The sequence below is a fragment of the Dromiciops gliroides genome, chromosome X (genome assembly GCF_019393635.1).
Source record: "Dromiciops gliroides isolate mDroGli1 chromosome X, mDroGli1.pri, whole genome shotgun sequence".
NCBI classification, from domain to species: domain Eukaryota; kingdom Metazoa; phylum Chordata; class Mammalia; order Microbiotheria; family Microbiotheriidae; genus Dromiciops; species Dromiciops gliroides.
The window spans coordinates 28,525,992-28,545,558 of record NC_057867.1 but is presented as its reverse complement, the minus strand read 5'-3'; the positions used below and the strand labels follow the sequence as shown (position 1 = coordinate 28,545,558).

Here is a 19,567-nt window from a genome sequence, read left to right as displayed (position 1 = left end):
TGTAGATCATCCCCTCCTCTTGGATTCTCTCTTCTCCCTTGGCTGCTGGGACACTGCCTTCTTTCTCTGTCTCCTGCTCTTAAGTGTGGGTGGCCCACAGGGCTCTGTCCTGAACCCTTCTCTTTGTATCTTTTTTAAGTGATCTTATCAGTTGCTATAGGTTTAACGATCAGCTTTATGCAGATGATACTGCATAGATAGATAGATAGATAGATAGATAGATAGATAGATAGATAGATAGATAGATAGATAGATAGATAGATAGATAGATAGATGATATAGATTTGGGGGATGTTGGGCAGCTAGGTGGTGCTGCAGTGGATAAAGGACTGGACTTGGAATCAGGAAGACTCATCTTCCTGAATTCAAACCTAGCCTCAGATACTTACTAGTTGTATAAACCCAGGCAAGTCACTTAACCCTGTTTGCATCATTTTCCTCACCTGTAAAATGAACTGGAGAAGGAAATGGCAAACTACTCCAGTATCTTTGCCAAGAAAACCCCAAATGGGGTCATAAAGATTCAGACACAACTGAACAACAATACCTCAGTACGTTTTATTTATTTGCTGGAGAAGAAAATGGCAAACCACTCCAGCATCTTTGCCAAGAAAACCCCTAAAGGGGTCACAAAGAGTTGGACACAACTCAAAAACTACTAAACAACAGTAACATGGATATATATTAACAACGATAATATCCCTCCTGAGTTCCAGTCCCATATTACCAACTGCCCACTGGACATAGGAATCTCAAACTCACCATATCCTTCCTAAGCCTACCTTTTCTCTGAACTTTCTTATTGCTGTGAGAGCACCCCCATCCATCCAGTCACCCCGGTTCACAACCTTGGCGTCATCCTTGCCTATTTTTTCTCCATTAACACCCCCCACACACATCCCATCAGTTGCCAAGCCTTATTTTGTTTTGTTTTTTTTAGTGAGGCAATTGGGGTTAAGTGACTTGCCCAGGGTCACACAGCTAGTAAGTATTAAGTGTCTGAGGCCGGATTTGAACTCAGGTACTCCTGAATCCAGGGCCGGTGCTCTATCTACTGCGCCACCTAGCTGCCCCAGTTGCCAAGCCTTATTAATTCTACCTCCAACTCTCTCAGTCTGTCCCCTTTTCTCCACTCACATAACCACTATCCTACTTCAGATTCTTATCACCTTTTATCTGGAGTATCACCTCCTAAGTGCTCTCCACATCTAGTCTCTTCCCTCAGAATTTCATCCTCTACAAGCTGAGAAACTGATATTCTAAAACATGTATCTGACCATGTCACTCCCTACCCCCAAACTGCCACATTTCCTCTAAGATAAAATTTTAAAACTCCACAGTTTGTCATTTAAAGCCATCCTGTCCACCTTTACAATCTCATTTCTCTTCCTCCTCCTTCTCCTCCTCCTCCTTTTTCCTCCTCCTCTTCTTCCTTCTTTTCTTCTGCTTCTTTCTTCTCATTTTCAGATTTGCAAAGTACTTTATATACAACAACTGTGTGATGTAGATGCCTTTCTTATCTCCATTTTGCAGTTGGGGAAACCAAAGTACATAGCAGTTAAGTGACTTACCCAAGGTTCTACAACTGGTGTCTGAGGCAGCATTTGAACTCACATCTTCTTGACTCCAAGTCTTGCATTCTATACCTGTACCATCTGGCTGTTCCTTCACCTATATTCTCTGTTCTAGTCAAACTGGTCTGTTAATTATTCTTCATATATAACATTCCATCTCTGACCTCCATGCTTTTTCATAAGTGAATTCCTATATCTACAATGCACTCCCCACTCACATCCACTTCTTAGAATGCCTAGCTTCCTTCAAAACCCAGTTCTGCCTCCTGTGAGAGGATTTTCCCAAGCCATCCCCCACCCCAGTTAGTAGAACTTTCTAGGGGGCAACTAGATGGCGCTGCAGTGGATAAAGCACTGGTTCTGGATTCAGGAGGACCTGAGTTCAAATCCGGCCTCAGACACTTGACACCTGGGCAAGTTACTTAATCCTCATTGCCCCGAAAAACAAACAAAAAAAAAAAAGAAAAGAACTCTCTATCTGAAACTACTTTCCATTACTTACTTGTGAACAAGTTTTATCATCCAGTAGAATGTAAACTCCTTGAGGGCAGAGACTGTCCACTTTATCTTTGTTATCTCCAGGGCCTGGCACAGAGTTGATGCATAAAATACTTGTTGATTTACTGCATGTAGCACATACCTGAATGAAGAGGGGCTCTGTGATTTCAGTGGGGCCTTGGTGTCTGCACTCATCCTCCTGACACAGATCCAGCCCTCAGCCCCTTTGGAGACGGGCAGCATATCTTTTGTGGCTGGCTGTTCAGTGATGACACTCTCTCTGTACTAGGACTTAGATAACAGATCCCTATGTAGTCTGTCAGGAGCCTGTCCTTAATTCCTCTCCTGCTTGGTTTGACCTGTCAAAGCTTGTATTTCCCTAGCATAATCTTCAAGAATCCCAACTCACCTTCTCTCTGAAGAAGGTATTTTTGGAGGAGGACTTTCGCAGCTTTATATAGCACTAGGAGCTGGGATATTCTGTTTGAATTTGTTCAACTCAGTTTGACTCAATGGTTTGGCAAATCATAGAATTTTAGAGCAGGAACAGACCTTAGGATCACATAGCTTCTTTTTACAAACCAAGAAGTTGAAGCCCAGTAGGGAAAGTGACTTTTGCAAGGTCACATGACTAGTTAGTAACAGTGCTGGAACTAGAACCACAGAACATTTGAGCAAGAAAGAACCTTAGGGGCAGCTAGGTGGCGCAGTGGATAGAGCACTGGCCCTGGAGTCAAGAGCACCGGCCCTGGAGTCAGGAGCACCGGCCCTGGAGTCAGGAGTACCTGAGTTCAAATCCGGCCTCAGACACTTGACACTTACTAGCTGTGTGACCCTGGGCAAGTCACTTAACCCCAATTGCCTCCAAAAAAAAAAAAAGAAAGAAAAGAAAGAACCTTAGAGCCCATTTAACTTAAGCCCCTCCTTTTACAAATGAGGAAACTGAGGCCCAGGAAGGAAAAGTGATTTACCTTTCCAGATTCTCCCCCCAAAATGTATCTTGTACTTATTTTATAGACCACAATTTTATCACCCCCAAAACTATAAGCTCTTTAACAGCAAAGACTGTTCCATTTTGGTCTATGTATACACAGTACATGGCCTGTAGTAGGTAGAACCCTGGACCTGGAGTCAGCTGAGTTTGAATCCTGCCTCAGACACTTACTACAATTCAGTCAGTCAAGATACACTTAGTAAGTGCCTACTGAATACCATGCACAATGCTACACACTGAGGATAGAAAAAGAGGCATAAGACAATCCCTACTTTCAAGTAGCGTCCAAGCGGTCTACGGGGGAGACAATATGCAAACAACTATGTACAAACAAACTATAGAGAGGATTGATAGGAAATAATCAACAGAGGGAAACCTCAGCCTTGGTAAATGGGGGAAATAATAGCTCCCCGACAGTATTACTGTGAGGATCAAATGTGATCATTTGTGTAAAGTACTTTATAAACCTCAAAAATGCTCTAGGAATGTGGGCTATTATTAATAAGCATTTAATAGATGCCTGTTGATCAATCGATTCATGTTCCCCAACTAGTTAATAGCATAGCTAGAAGTAGAACGTAGTCTCCTTGCTCCCATTCCAAGGCACTTCCCACTACCCTTACACCTTGACTGTTTGGTTCTGTTTTGTTTTTAAGGAGTGAGAGGGCTAGAGAGTAGAAGGAAGGGATTATTTCCTTCCCTGAAAATTGTCTCTTTCTATTTTTGTCAATTGATTCAGAGGTCTGATGATCTGGCCTTCCTTGAAAGTGAAGACAGGAAACAGGTGTGTTAACCTGGCTGCCTGCCTCTCAAGGGGCCTGGCTGGGCCCTCGTAATGAGGCCTGTGGTTTTGTTCCGCCAGGTAGATTTTTTTCTTTGCTTGTTATCTTAAGTTTAGGTTATCTGTGAGTGACTGTTATGCTCTTGTGTCTCTTCATTGGTACTTTGTGGACAAACCATGTTGATTTCTGTTTGCTTTCCTTTCTTTTGCCTTCCCATCCAGTTTGACCAGGCCTTTGGGAAAATTAGCTCTCTGAAAGGCTAGCAGACTATTTCTTCCCTTTTTTGCCTTCTCTACCTCAGAAAACTGTCACTGCAGGGGCATTCCTGGTTAGGAGTCACCAACCATGTTGTTCCCCCTCATAGATACCCCCATCCCTACCCCCAGCAACACAAGGGGGTAGCTGAAATAGATGGCTTGTAACCTAGGCCTATGGAAAGGTGGGTGAGTAGCTATTTTGTCACTGTGAGTTGGCACTGTTGGTAGCTCCCTCCAGACTTTCTCCCCCTCACACACCCTCTGGACCAGAAGACAAGAATCTGACCTTATGAAATCATTGCTTTTGAAAGGCACTTAAAGATTGCATGGGAGGATTTGGAAAGAGGGGAGACAAAAATGATGTTCCATATTTACACATAGTAGAAGGAAATCATGGCCAATTCTTATCTTGGTAGAAAGAGCTTCCCAGATTCCCAGGGCAGGGCATGTGCCTTGTATATGGGACAGAGATCACGGTTGCCCAGAGAGTACCACTGCAGGAGGGGACCTTCCAGAAACACTAGAAGGGTAGACCCAGAAACCTCCATCTGCCATGGTGGCAGCAATAACTGGGCACTGCCACCAATGGGCAGTGTTAGGTTTTCTGTGATGTCATCGATTCACTGACTGGATCCCATGATTTGTGTGCATGTGAGGAACATTAGAGGGCATCTTGCCATCATTGGTCACATGACTCCCTGGCCCTGACAGCTTGGGCGAGTTTCTCGAGTTGCTCTGATTTGCTGTCTGAGGTAAAGGGCAGCATACCACAGTGGAGGGATCTCTGTGAGGATAGAAAATTGACTTCCAAATCAATTGATCTTTAGGTAATTTTTAAGATACCATTATTATTGCTAGACTTTGATCCTTTTTCTCTGAGCTTTCTTATCTGTAATTACTGACTGAACTTACTCTACCTTACAACCATGTGTCAGAGGGGTGAGTGGAAAAAAGTCCAGAGGTGGACAAGAGCTCATGGGGTCAACCAGAAGCCTTGCCTGAACCCAAGTACCATAGAATACAGGATGAGAGATGATCTGGAACCTTAACAACCACCATATTCCTGAGAAGTGACCAACTAACGCTTGCTTAAAAGCCTGTAGTCATGGCTGACTTACCTCCCAAAGAGGTCTAGGCTATTTTGGAGTGTTGGGAAGTTTTCTCTTATGTTAATTCAATGATTCTAATACACTACCCGTGGGCCTTGACTCAAAGCATTCTGGTCTTCCACTACCTGGAGTGAGAGCAGGCCTCATAACCAGGATAATAAAGATATTGTATTAACTTTTTTTTTGATGATTCTAACACACTTAAACAAACTTGAACATTTCCCTATGCCCAAAAAAGAAAACTACAATAGAAAAAAGGATAATATATGAAATTATGTATCTTCCTATAATACAATTTTAAAGGGAATAACATTAATAAATTAAACTGCATTTAACATTGTAGTAACCACACTGATTTATTTAGCCTTTAAAACATTTGGAGAAGAGGGTTATGATTTTTCTAGAGGGGGTTGTGATGGGGAGAAGGAGGATTTGATTCCGTTTCCTCCTTCTTGGATTTTTAGTCTCTCGTTTGCCTTTATCTAATTCCAACTGTACAAGAAATCAGCGTCAGTAACATAAAGTTGTACATGTGAACTCTGAATTACTTGAAAATGAATGGATATTTGTCTCGGGAAATCTGCTAAACTTCAAGTGCTTTGAAAATGACTATTTTTTCTCAGCATAAGATTTATAGGCTTGTTTTCAAAGAAGGTCAGCAAGAGAGAACAGCCATGCATAATCTGCAAAGAGTGTGGCCCAGTCAACATGGAAATATACAGGTATTTCACTAACTGAGAAACTGACCCAAGTCTCTGTTTCTAAATTCACTGCTGATCTGTATTTTTAAGGCATATTCTCATCACTGAGCAGCCATGACTTGAGACTTACACTCTTACATGGAGCCACTCGATAAACTCCCTCCAGCTGGAAAAAAAAAAGCTGTAAGCCCCCACATAAGGCTTTGAGATGCATCTCCTTTTCCGCTCTGATGATAGCTCTAAGCTCGCAATAGGTTCCATGGCAGGGACAACAAGCTACAGAGTTAGCACCACAGGGTTTTGCTGCCTTCAGCACACTGAGTTGAGAAATGTTTGGATCTATTAGAATCTCATTTCCACAGGGTGGTGGACTCCTTTTGACATCTCTGCCTCAGCAACAGAGGATGAAAGCCATTTTTTGATGGATAAGTGTAAGAAATACAGGTGTGGATCACAAGTCTCCAGAGAAGACTGAGCTCATTGTCAGTTGATGGCAGACACAGGAATGTCTGAGTGGCTAAGAGGTGGGTAACCTTTTTCTTTTTGTGGGGAAGGTAGGCTACCGGAAGGTTTTTTTTTTCTTAATAATGTGAACCAGTTGAGACATAATAACATAGTAGTAAGCAGGCTTTCTTTAAAAAAAATAATGTTTTATTTATGCCTTTTATTTTGCCATCACTGTCCTTAGCAAAGAAAACCAGTTAAGCAAAAACAACCAATGTCTGACAATGCTGCCTTCACAATCTTCTACCTTTCTGCTGAGAGAAAGGAGGTATATTTCCTCATCTATTCTCTGGGACCATTATTGCTTTTTCAGTTACTCAGGGCTCAGTTTTATTTTGCAAGATCTTTCTATTTGTGCAGTTGTGGTTGCTGTATATCTTCTGGTTCTGCTTACTTCACTCTGATCCATATATAGAAGTCTTCCCTCCCGCCCTGTCCATCTCTTTTGCTGGATCATCACTCATATCCCACCTCTAAGTGTGGGTAACTACTAAAGTTCTGCTCTGGACTCCTTTATCTTTTTTTTTCATTCATTGTTTTTCATTCTTTTTTTTTCAGGGCAATGAGGGTTAAGTGACTTTCCCCAGAGTCACACAGCTAGTAAGTGTCATGTCTGAGGCTGGATTTTAACTCAGGTCCACCTGAATCCAGAGCCGGAGCTTTATTCACTGTACCACCTAGCTGCCCCCATCTTTGTTTTTCAAAAACTGTCCCTTTTAAAAAAAAATATGAACTTGATAAAAATCAACACAAACATTTCCACATGCAAATAGCAGAAAAGGGACACTGCATATGGAGCCATGAATTTTCACTGCCTGCAATTTGTTTTTATTTTTATTTTTATTTTTGATATTTCAGATTTTAGCATGGTACTTCCAACATTGCCCTCATTATCTGTGGCTCCTTCGGAACTTCCTACTGTTTTCTTCTGTTTGATTTTTTTATTCATCCCAAATTTTACTAGTAAATGTACTTGAATGCTATTTTTTTGGTGGGGCAATGAGGGTTAAGTGATTTGCCCAGGGTCACACAGCTAGTAAGTGTCAAGTGTCTGAGGCTAGATTTGAACTCAGGTCCTCCACTGTACCACCTAGCTGTCCCCTGAATTCTCTTTTTAATAAAATGAGTCATTAAAAGTTATCTTTTTCAATTTAATAACAAAATACAGAGAGCCATTTTGGACTTTCAACTTGGATATATCTCAGCACACATGCATGAGTACACATGCACACACACAAACACACACACACACACACACACACAACCACACCCCAAAATATAGCTTACTACCAAGAAAATTCTGTTACACCACAAAAATTTTAAAATAATTAAAATACTAGCTTTAAAATACAACTAAACTTTACAATTCACCCTTTATTCTTTTAAAAAGTTTTTTATCCTGAACATTAATACAAAAAAAAAGAGTATTTACCATATACAAAACAGAACATGAAAACAGCATTGTATAAAACAGCAAATCTCTATTTCATCCTGCTTACTTTTTTAAAAAAATACTAAAAATGTAGACAATAAATTTCAGGTGTTACTTTTGGGTTTTTTGTTTGTTTGTTTGTTTTTGGTTTTGGTGAGGCAACTGGGGTCAAGTGACTTGCCTAGGGTCACACAGCTAGTAAGTGTCAACTGTCTGAGACCGGATTTGAACTCAGGTCCTCCTGACTCCAGAGCCAGTGTTCTATCCACTGTGCCACCTAGCTGACCCCAGGTGTTACCTTCAAAACTATCCTGCTTGTCTGTGCATCCTTCTGACTTTCTTTTCCATTCACATCTATCCATTTTTTAAAAAATGTATCATTGGTCCATTGGGAAGGAAGGGGGCATCACTATTGCTAACCCTTCCTCCTCCTCTTCCCCTCCCTCTTCTCCCAATGAAAAATCAAAAGAAATCTTTTGAAACATTTAAGCATAGTCAAGCAAAATAAATCCACCCACCGGCCATATCTCAAAATATATGTCTTTTTCTGTACCTTGAGTCCATCACCTCTGTCAAGAGGTGGCTAACAAGCTTCCTCATTGAACTTCTGGAGTCATAGTTTAGTCATCGCATTGCTCAGAGTTCTTAAGTCTTTCAGAGTTATTTTTCTTTACGATCTTTTTGAACTCATGTAAATTGTGCTTCTGATCTTGCTCACTTCCCGCTGCATGAGATCATGCTACCCAGGGTTCTCTGAAATAATTTCTTTTGTCATTTCTTACGGCATAATCATATTCTATTCCATTCACATACCACAGTTTGTTCAATCATTTTCTCAATAAATAGGCAACCTTTTAGATTCTAGTTTTTTGCTTTTCTTTTTTTCCCTTTTAATTTCTTCTACAAATTAAAAAAAAATCACCATGCCGCCTCAAAGGTATCCTCTATGTTCTTAGTTGTTGCACTCATCAGCTCCCATGGTTTTAAAGATTATCACTATAAAGACCCCCTGAGCTCCCATCCTACACTATCAACTGACTATTGGACATTTCAAATAGAATGTTCGGAAGGCATCTCAGACTCAACATGTCTAAAACAAAACTCCTTATCTTCCCCCACCCCACCCTCACCCAATGACTACCCCCCTTTGTGAATGTCCTTATTACTGTCCAGGACACCACCAGCCTTCCCGTCACAACAGTTCTCAAGCTTGGTACTCCTCAATTCATCACTCTCCTTTACTGCAAATAGCCAGTCAGTTGCCAAATTTTTGTCATTTCTACCTCCACAATGTCTCTTGCATATTCCCTCTTCTCTCTCCTCATATGGCCCCCACCCTAGGTCAGTCCCTCATCACCCTTTTCCCTCTAGGATAAAATATCAGCTCTTCTTTTTCTCATTTCAATTCCTTCATAACTTGGGCAGCTAGGTGACTCAGTGGATAAAGCACTAGCCTTGAATTCAGGAGGACCTGAGTTCAAATCCAGCCTGAGACACTTGACACTTACTAGCTGTGTGATCCTGGGCAAGTCACTTAACCCTCATTGCTCCGCAAAACAAAAACAAAACAAAACAGAACAAAAACAAAAAATCAATTCCTTCGTAACTGCCCCCATCCTACCTTTACAGTATTACTGCCCATTACTCCCTTTCATATGCTCTTTGGTTCGGTCACACTGGCTTATTACTGTTCTTCATACATAGAAATCCACTTCTTTTGGGGGCAGCTAGGTGGCACAGTGGATAAAGCATTGGTCCTGGATTCAGGAGGACCTGAGTTCAAATTTGACCTCAGCCACTTGACACTTACTAGCTGTGTGACCCTGGGCAAGTCACTTAACCCTCATTGCCCAGCCAAAAAAAAAAGAAAAGAAAAGAAAAAGAAAAGAAATCCATTTCTTGTCTCTGCCTTTTGCATGGGCTTTCCTCCATGCCTGGAATAAACTCTCTCCTCACCCCTGTCTCTTAGAATGCGAAGTAAGAAGTCCTTCAAAACTCAGCTGAAGTAGCAGCTTCTACATGAAGATTTGCCTAACTTCTCCCCTCCTTCAGCTTCTGGTACCCTCCTCACCCAGATCCCTTTTGCATTTGATATGTCTACAGGGTGCCCCAAAAGTCTTAGTGTCATTGTAAGCCTTAATGGCTATGGAGTATAACTCTCTTGATGACAGGGTCAGTTGCACTTTTGTCTATCATCCCCAGCCCCTAGCACAGTGCCTGACATACCACCACCACTTAACCTCTTCTTCCCGATCGATCGATTGAATGATTCTCATGTTTCTCTGAATTCCTTATATTCCTCATTTCTTAGTTTGCAGTAACATTCCATTATGTTCATTACACCACAGTTTGTTCAGTCATTCACCAATCTGTGGGTATCCATGTAATTCCAGTTCTTTGCTAGCAGAAAGGTTTCTTCTGTGACTGTTTCGAGATACATCAGGGCCCTATTTCTGTCTTTGACCTCCTTGGGAGTCATGCCTAATTATGGGATCAGTGGGTTAAAAGTATGAACAATTTAGGTCAACAGTTAGCAATCTTCTTTGGTCCCTGTGTCTGGGGCAATAAGTTAGCTTTCAGTAAAGCTTCTCATACCCCTTATTCAAAACGAAAGGGAATCAGTTCTAGAGTTTATCATGCATGTGCACAGAAGAAATAAGATACAGAGATTACTTTTCATAAAGAAAGCTTTATTTGGTACAAAACATTTTTTTGGCATGATAAAGTTGTTCTCTTTCCAATCCACATTTTTTTTCAGTTAACATGATTACTTTTGGAATATTTCAACAGGATTATATCGTTACTTACCAAATATTTCCAGTACACCCATGATAAACTTCTCCTATTCCCTGGGGATCTGCATGTCTCAGGTTGGGAACCCCTGCTGTAGACAACTCATCTTGCATAAGTCCAAATTGTTATCTAGGAATGGGTGGGCCAGTTCACATGACCTAAGCATTCTTGAACTATTGGATCACCAAACACTGGAGTTGGAAAGTGTTTGCAAAAGAGGATTTTAGAGATGGGAAGGACCTTAGAACACTGAATGTCAGAAAGGTCATTTAGTCCAACTGTTTCTTTTACGGATAAGAAAACTGAGGCCTGCAATAACAGGGATTTGCCTTAAGTTATACAGGTAGTAAGCGGAACAGCCAGTGTTCAAACCCCATTCCTCTTTTCCTCCCATGCCTTGCTATATCTGCTAGAAGGGACCTCTGAGATTTTCTAGCGCAATATTTTATTTTACGGATGAAGCCACTGAGCTTTGAAGAGGTCAGGTGTGTTAACCAATGTCACACACCTAGAGTGAGCATTGGAAACCAGGTATCCTAACCTCTAGTTTGGGTCTCTTTCCATCACATTCTATAGTTATCCCTTCCCCATTGCCGGTTCAATATATCTCAGGTTGGCATAAGAAATTCAATGGGAATTTTTAGGGAGTTTTACAGAAGCTGCAGATGATGACACACAAAAGCCAGAAGATGACACAGAGTCTATGACCAAATATTTAACCCAAATTTTACAATAAGGTACTATAAACACCCCATTTAAAAAAGAAGGGTTAGCTAGGTGGCACCGTGGATAAAGCACCGGCCCTGGATTCAGCAAGACCTGAGTTCAAATCTGGCCTCAGACACTTGACACTTACTAGCTGTGTGACCCTGGGCAAGTCACTTAACCCTCATTGCCCCACAAAAAAAAATTAGACTTCTTTGATACAAAGGGAGGGCCACAAAATTTTATGTGGATTTTCCAGATTATGGGGGGAGAGGGGTGCTAGGCCCCTAACCGCCCCCCATGTGGAAGGGACAACTGTACTGCCAAAAAGCCAACACAAGAGGAATAGTTGTGGAAGGACAGTCTTCTTTTCTTACAAGGTTAGCATCCTTGTTGGAGGATATTACATGTTACATCCTCTGTCTGCTCCCCCGTATAATATAAGCTTCTGGAGGCCAGGGTCTCTATCAGCTTTGTCTTTGAATCTGCAGCACCCAACACAATGCCCTCTAAGAAGTTCATGTTTTGGGGGCAGCTAGGTGGATAAAGCACCGGCTCTGGATTCAGAAGGACCTGAGTTCAAATCCAACCCCAGACACTTGACACTAGCTGTGTGGCCCTGGGCAAGTCACTTAACCCTCATTGCCTTGCCCCTCCCCCCCAAAAAAAGAAGTTCATGTTTAAAAAATGCTGGTTGGGTTGCATTGGATTGAATCCTACCCATCTTTCAAGGCCCAACTCCAGGCGTTTTGTATCCTTCTTACAGATTTTTGGGGAGGCACAGAGGGGGAAATCCAGGTCTATAGGAAATGCCTATTAAAGAAACACCTTCTATGGTATAGACATGCACCTTCTCTGCAATTTATTGGAGCATTGACTGGGACACTGAGAGGTTAGGTGACTTGCCTAGGCCACATAGCCAGTATATGTCCTAAGTGGGACTTGAACCCAGGTCTTCCTGGCTCTGAGACAAGCTGTCCTCTCACTACTTATCATCACCTCCTCTCACACACTTATCATACTCTAATTTTCATTATCTGTCTTATCTCCCTTTCTAGAACCTAAGCACCAAGTGGGCAGGAAGCATATCTTATTTGTCCTTTTAGCTCCCCCAGTGCCCTATGCTTAGTGGGTAAGCAAGGCAGGCATTTGCTTTTTGCTGAATGAATAGGTGGGATTGGTGCAAATCTCAATAGTAATACTTCTAACAAGAGCTTCTGGTTATTTGTGCTTTAGCATTACAAAAAGTCTTCTATACATGATTGTAGTTGGCCCTCAAAGCAACCCTATGGGCTAGGAGAGAATTCGGTTTCGTATCAGTAACATTTTCCAATGTACCTTTCCCTTTCCCTCCTCCCAGGGAATAAAACGATCTAACTATATAGTTGAACAAAACTAGCCAATTTATCACAAAGCCTGACATTATCCGCAATGTTCCAGACCCCTGGTCCACTCCCTCCTGTAGGGGTGGGTACCTTTTCATGTCTCTTCTTTGGGGTCAAAACTGGTTAGTATCATTTCATAGCATTTGGCTTTGATCGTTTTGTTGTTTCCATTTACATTGTTGTACTTATTTTATGTCTTGTTTTTGTTGCTTTTCATTTCTTCACGGAAGTTTTCCTAGGCTTCTTTGAATTCTTCATATTCATTGTTTCCTATGGCACAATAATGTTCCATTCCCTTTATGCGCCACAGTTTGTTTAGCCGTCCCCAATCAATGGGGATCTATTTTTTTTTTTCAGTGCTTTGCTATTGCGGAAAATGTTATAAAGAATATTTTGGCCTACGTGAGGCTTTTCTTTTTCTTATCCACCCTCCACGGTATGCCTGGCAGTGGGATCTCTGGGTCAAAGGGTATAGATATTTTAGTCATTTTCTTAGCATAATTCATAACTGAGGCAGCTAGGTGGCACAGTGGAGAGAGCCCTGGGCCTGGCATCAGGAACACCTCAGTTCAAATCCGGGCTCAGACACTTAGCAGCTGTGTGACCCTGGGTAAGTCACTTAACCTGTTTGTCTCAATTTCCTCAACTGTAAAATGGGGTTAATAACAGCCCTTACTTTGCAAGGTTGTTATGAAGATCATATGAAATCATATTTATAAAGTGCTTAACACATAGTAGGTGCTTATTCCCTTCCCCATAATTCCAAATTGTTTTCCAGAATGGTTAGACCAATTCACAGTTCCACCAGCAGTGCCATGGTGTACCCATCTTTCCACAACTCCTCTGGAATTAACTATTGCCATCTCCTGTCATCTTTGTCCATCTGTTGAGTGTGAGGTAAAAATCTCAGAGTTGTTTTAATTTTCATCTCTCATCTTATTAATAATCGAGTATATGCTTCCGTATGGTTGTTAATAGTTTGCAAGCCTATTTTTTGAGAACCACTTATTCACATCCTTTCTCCACTTCTTTTGGCAAATGGCTTCTGGTCAGTTATATGTCTCTGGGTCTCCTGTATGTCTTGGATATCAGACCTTTATCAGGCATGATTGGTCCCCAGATTTGTTTCTAATTGCCTGCTTCCCTTCTTTTCCTACTTGCCTTAATTTTGTTGATGCAAAACCTTTTCCATTTGACATCATTGCACTTTTCTCAAATCTTGCTGTTTGTAATCTGTCCTCTCTTCTTGGTTTGGTTAAGTCTTCATGCCTTACCTAGCCATAGCTAGTTCTCTTCAAATTTGGGGGGAGGAATGAAAACATAAATATTCTTAAAACATCTATTTTGCATTTATGACAGTATATGGTATAAGATGCTGATTTAGCCCTAATTTTGGCCATACTGCTTTTCCATCTTTCTGGCAATTCTTGTCAAATATGGAGTTATTTCTGAGATAATATTTTCAGGTTTATCAAACACTAAGTTATATATTTCATTGGGGGGTGGGTAAAGAATAGGCATTTCTGCACTTTACAAATGTTAGTTCATTTGATCCCGACAACAACCCTGGGAGTTAGATGACATTGTTAGCCCCATGTTACAGAAGAAGAGACTAAGTTTGAGAGAGTTTAAGTGACTTGGCCAGAGTCATGTGGCTAGTAGGTATGTGAGGCTGGATTTGAACTCAGGTCTTCCTGATTACAGATCCAATGCCCCACTGCCATATGATAACTAAACTAGTTGGGAATTAACCGCATGTGACAAAGGACCATTTCCCAGTAGGTAAGTGGTCAAAAGATATGAATGAACAGGTCTTAAGAAAATGACAAACCACTAATGACCACATGAAAGTTTGCTCCAAATCACTGGTAATGAGAGAAAGAGGCATCTCTCCAATGGATAAATGATAAAATGATACACATGGATATTTCTCAGAAGACTTAAAAACTATGAACAACCATGTGGAGGATTGCACCAAATCACTAAAAATAAAAGAAATGTGAATCAAGATAGCTCTGTGGTTTTACCTCACATCCTGAAAATTTGCAAAAATGGAAAGATGGTCAATGTTGGTGGGGCTATGAGAAACTAGGCACACCAATAAACTGTTACTAGACCTGTGAATTGGTCCAAACATACCATAAAGTAATTTGGAATTATGACCAAAATGCCCATGTACTTTGACCCATATTTCTCACTAGTAGGCATGTTCTATACATACCAAAATATTAATAGTAGCAAAATGGTAGCAAAAAGCTGGACGTGAAACGTCGTGTTGTAATGGGTATGGAGTCAAGAAGACCTTTGACATTTACTAACACTAACTTACTAACACACTTCTTAACCATGCTGGACCTCATTTTCCTCAATGTATGAATATAGTGGAATATAGTTGTGTTGTAAGAAACAATGAGTACAAAGAATTCTAAAATGCATGGGAAGGCATATGAACAGAAGAGTGATGAAACCAGAACCAGGAGCATTGCATAAACAATGATTACAACAACATAAATGGGAGAAAAACAAAAGAATAAAACTAAACCCTACATACTTATTATATTGGCCAACATTGGCCCTGGAGAAGAGTGGAAAAATATATCTCCCTCTCTTCACTGCAGAGGTAGGAGGCTATAGATGTGAAACATTGTGTATTAATTTCTTATTTCTAAAAATCTTTGTTGCAAAGGATTGTTTTCTGGGTAAGAGGTAAGGGAGGGATATATTCAGAAATTAATGTAATGTGAAAACAAAAGTAAGAATGAGATTAAACAAATTCGAAACACGGTAACCATATGAGCTTTGCAATGTGTTAACTCCATTTTTCAAAGAAGGAAACTAAGATTGAAAGAAATGATTTGACTTGCACAGTTTCCCACAGCTGCTAAATGGCAGAGATGGGACTTCTGATTTAGGGTGAAAAAAATTCAAGCTTTCGGCAGGCCTGGTATATATTAATAGAGGATGGGGGCAGCTAGGTGGCACAGTGGATAAAGCACCGGCCCTGGATTCAGGAGTACCTGAGTTCAAATCCAGCCTCAGACACTTGACACTTACTAGCTGTGTGACCCTGGGCAAGTCACTTAACCCCCATTGCCCTGCCAAAACTATATATATATATATATGCGTGTGTGTGTGTGTGTGTGTGTGTGTGTGTATGTATAAATAGAGGATGGATGAATGCCTGAAAGTGAGCAAAGACAATATCACTGCATGGTAAAAAATGATAAGAATGATGCATTCGGAGAAGCATGGGAAGGTTTATGTGAACTGATACAGAGCAAAGTCAGTGTGACCAGGAAAATAATCTATATTTTGACTATAACAACCAAACAACAGCAACAACCAAAAAACCTAAACCTGAATGTTAAGTTATTATAGTGACCAAGCTTGGCCCCAGAGGAGATATGAGAATGCACCTCCATTCCTTCTTTGCAAGGGTGGGGGACTATAGTCATAGAACACTGTATATAATGTGGAGCTTCGTTGTTGTGTTGGATTAACTTTTTTTCTCTCTGTTTAATTCTTTGGGTTTTTATTTTTGTTTTTTGTTTGTTTTTTTGGTGAGGCACATAGCTACTAAGTGTCAAGTGTCTGAGGTCACATTTGAACTCAGGTCCTCCTGAATCCAGGGCCAGTGCTCTATCCACTGCACCACCTAGCTGCCCCTGTTTAATTCTTTGTTATAAGGGATGACTCTCTGGGAAGGAGATAATGATATATTGGGAGCTGTAGGGTAGGTAAAAAGAAAAGTTATCAATAAAAAGTTCTTTAAAAAAAAGAAAGTGGGGCAGCTAAGTGGTGCAGTGGATAGAGCACTGGCCCTGGAATCAGGAGTACCTGAGTTCAAATCCGGCCTAAGACACTTAACACTTACTAGCTGTGTGACCCTGGGCAAGTCACTTAACCCCAATTGCCTCACTAGAAAGAAAGAAAGAAAGAAAGAAAGAAAGAAAGAAAGAAAGAAAGAAAGAAAGAAAGAAAGAAAGAAAGAGAAAGAAAGAAAGAAAGAGAGCTAAGATACTCTTTCCATAGGTTTTATGGAAAAAATAGATTTCTATTTCATATTTATTCATCAAGTAAGATTTGGCACAGACTCAATTTGGCTTTCGAAATGGACTTAAGCAACTCCAGTGGGTCTGTTGTCTCATCAATTGGTTTCTTCCTTCCGGTGGTACAAATGGTCACTTGCGCATGCCTGCCCATCCTCTAGGCCTCTTGTCCATATCTTCCCGCCATTTCACCACAGATTGTACAGATTGTATTCCCGCCCCCCCAAAAAGATAACGTGAAAGTCAGTGTGACCTAACTCGGGGCTTCTTAAACTTTTTCCACTTCTGACCCCTTTTCACCCAAGAAATTTTTATGCAACCCCAGGCATATAAGTATATATAAATAGGTATGCATAAGCTTTTACTGGGGTCAACTTTTTTGTGACCCCTACATTCATTTACGCAACCCCAAGTTTTAAGAAGCTAGGACCTAGTGGATGGAGAGCTAGCCTCAGGACCCGGAATGTTTGAGTTCCAGTCCTGCCTCTGACACAGCATGGCTGCCTCTGACACAACCTGGCTGTGTAACCTTGGTCAGGTCACTGTAGGTTATTCTCTAAGTTTAGAAATCACAGAGAAGGTGCTGTGACCTACGTTGGTAGGGGAAGTCTTTCATTGGGAGCTCTCTATGGAAATGCCAGGATGAGGCTTTAGTCAGTTCTTACCCCTATCTTTAGTCAATCAGATCAGATTACAGGCCACCGCCCTTTATTTGGAGGCAACTGAGGGGGAAGCTTCCCAGGGAGCAGAGCATGCTCCCTGGCTTCTTGTTGTCAGGGCACAGGCAACTCCTGAGATTTGGCTGAGACCCAGGGGCTTGGATTCTTGTCAAAAGAGCCACCCCACACTCCATGGCCTATAAAAGTGAGCTGGAAAACCAGCTGCTGACTGTGTCCCTCACACTTCTCTTGGACTTGGCCTTGGACAGGGCATACAGCAGGAGGGTTGGGAGAGATGAGGGGGCCTGTCCCCATGTACAGGTTCTATTTGCTTTCCGGGAGCAGTTGATGCCAACCTGAAGCGGGCACACACGCAAGCAGAGAGAGACGTGGGTTTGCACAGAGCCCCAGAGGGTAGTTTTGAATTTCCTAGGAAACATAATGCCAGGTTCTAGCCTTCTCACTAGGGAAGTAATTATCGTCTGGGCATCATCATCTCTGGGAGCTGACTCATGAGGAACCCCAAGTTTGAGAGTTTGGGGATCACCTTTTATGTCACAGACCCTTCGGCCGTCTTGTGAAACCAAGGGACCCCTTCTCAGAATTAATTTTGTTTTGTTTTTTTTGGGTGAGGCAATTGGGGTTAAGTGACTTGCCCAGGGTCACACAGCTATTAAGTGTCAGAGGCTGGATTTGAACTCAGGTCCTCCGGACTCCAAGGCCAGTGCTCCAAGGCCACTGTGCCACCTAGATGCCTGAGAATTAGGTTTTTAAATAATTAAAGGAAATGCTCAATTTCAGTCAGAGGTTAAAGAAAATAAAGATGTCATTTTTTTTCTTCTATCCAAGCTTCAAAACCCCTGAAATCTATCAAAGGAACCCCTTACCAGGTTGAAGACTCCTACTGGAAAGAGAGAGAGAGAGACAGACAGACAGACAGAGAATTTCCTGCTGTAGTGTGCTCCTAGGAGAAAAGGACTCCTGAAGCAGCCTATTTGGAAAGCAAAGGCAGTGAGTTATTTGGCCAGTGTGGGTCTGGTGGGGAAAGAGATGGCTCATTAGGGAGCTTCCAAAGTGTGTTTACCTCTCCGGAAGGCTCTAAAGCATGGGGCAGGGCATTAAGTCTTGGAAGAGGTCAGAAGACTTTGTCAGATGCTGTAGGAGAGAGGGAGCTGCCGGGGTTCAGGTCCATTCTGAGGGGAGCTGATGGACTCTTGAGTGCCCTAAGTGTTTCTCTATCTGTTGTGCTGCTCCTCATCTTCTCTCTATTACTTACAATCCTTCTATCTTCTTCATTTTCTGTGGAGTGAAATAAATGTTGGCTTGTACTTGATACGGATTTGGAACCTTGAGTGCTTGTCTGGGAGCCGGGAACATCTTTTACCTGCATTTGGAGAGACCTAAACACAAGCTATACTCGATGAGCTTTACTTTCAAGATTTCCCAGAGTCACTCCAGCCGAGACAAAGAACCAGAAAGAATAAGAGCCTTTGGGATTCAGCTCCCCAAATGGACCTGCTCTGGGGGCCTTCCCATGGGAGCCGGTCTGTTCCTGGTAACAAAAATAATGCTTTTCACCTTAAGACCTGTTTAACTTGTCAGATCAAGTGATCGACCTGGCTCATTCACTATTCTTGTACCATATATTGGAGGCAGTTGTTCGTGCTAAGGATGGCTAGTATTGGGTATTTTTTTGGCTTTACAAACTTCAAGTCAGTGAAAAGGGGAAATTAGATTAGTCGGGACACTGCAGCACAATGGCCCAACCCAGCCAGCAACTTGTTTTTGTATGGGCCCAAGAACCAAGCATAGCTTTCCATTTTCAAATACAGTAAAGCTTTATTTAAAGATGTAAAAACCGATAAACACAAAATGGGACTGTAATAAACATGGATGATGTTATTTCTCTAGTACTGTGAACTCCAGGTGCTAAATTTCCTAAGAACAGTACCTCATAAGTTTTATACATTCTGGTCATTTAAAGAATATATATTAATCAGGTTTAGTGCTTCCCAAAATAATAATAATAATAATAATAATATCAAAATGTAAAAACCATGCTTAGGTTGAGGGCCATACAAAACCAGACTGCTGGAGCAGCTAGGTGGCACTACAGTGGATAAAG

At 41.5% G+C, this 19,567-nt stretch overlaps 1 protein-coding gene across 3 annotated transcripts in view; it reads left to right on the top strand.

Annotated features, from left to right (window-relative positions):
- ZC3H12B (zinc finger CCCH-type containing 12B) overlaps positions 1-19,567 on the top strand; it is a 321,122-nt gene that overhangs the window by 244,789 nt on the left and 56,766 nt on the right. The window contains exon 1 of one of the 3 annotated variants that reach the window (XM_043974577.1): positions 6,301-6,439. The exons of the other annotated variants lie outside the window; for them this stretch is intronic. The gene's annotated coding sequence lies outside the window, so the exon portion shown is untranslated. Of the gene's footprint in view, positions 1-6,300; positions 6,440-19,567 lie in introns of those variants that run through there. 3 annotated transcript variants of the gene reach the window in all.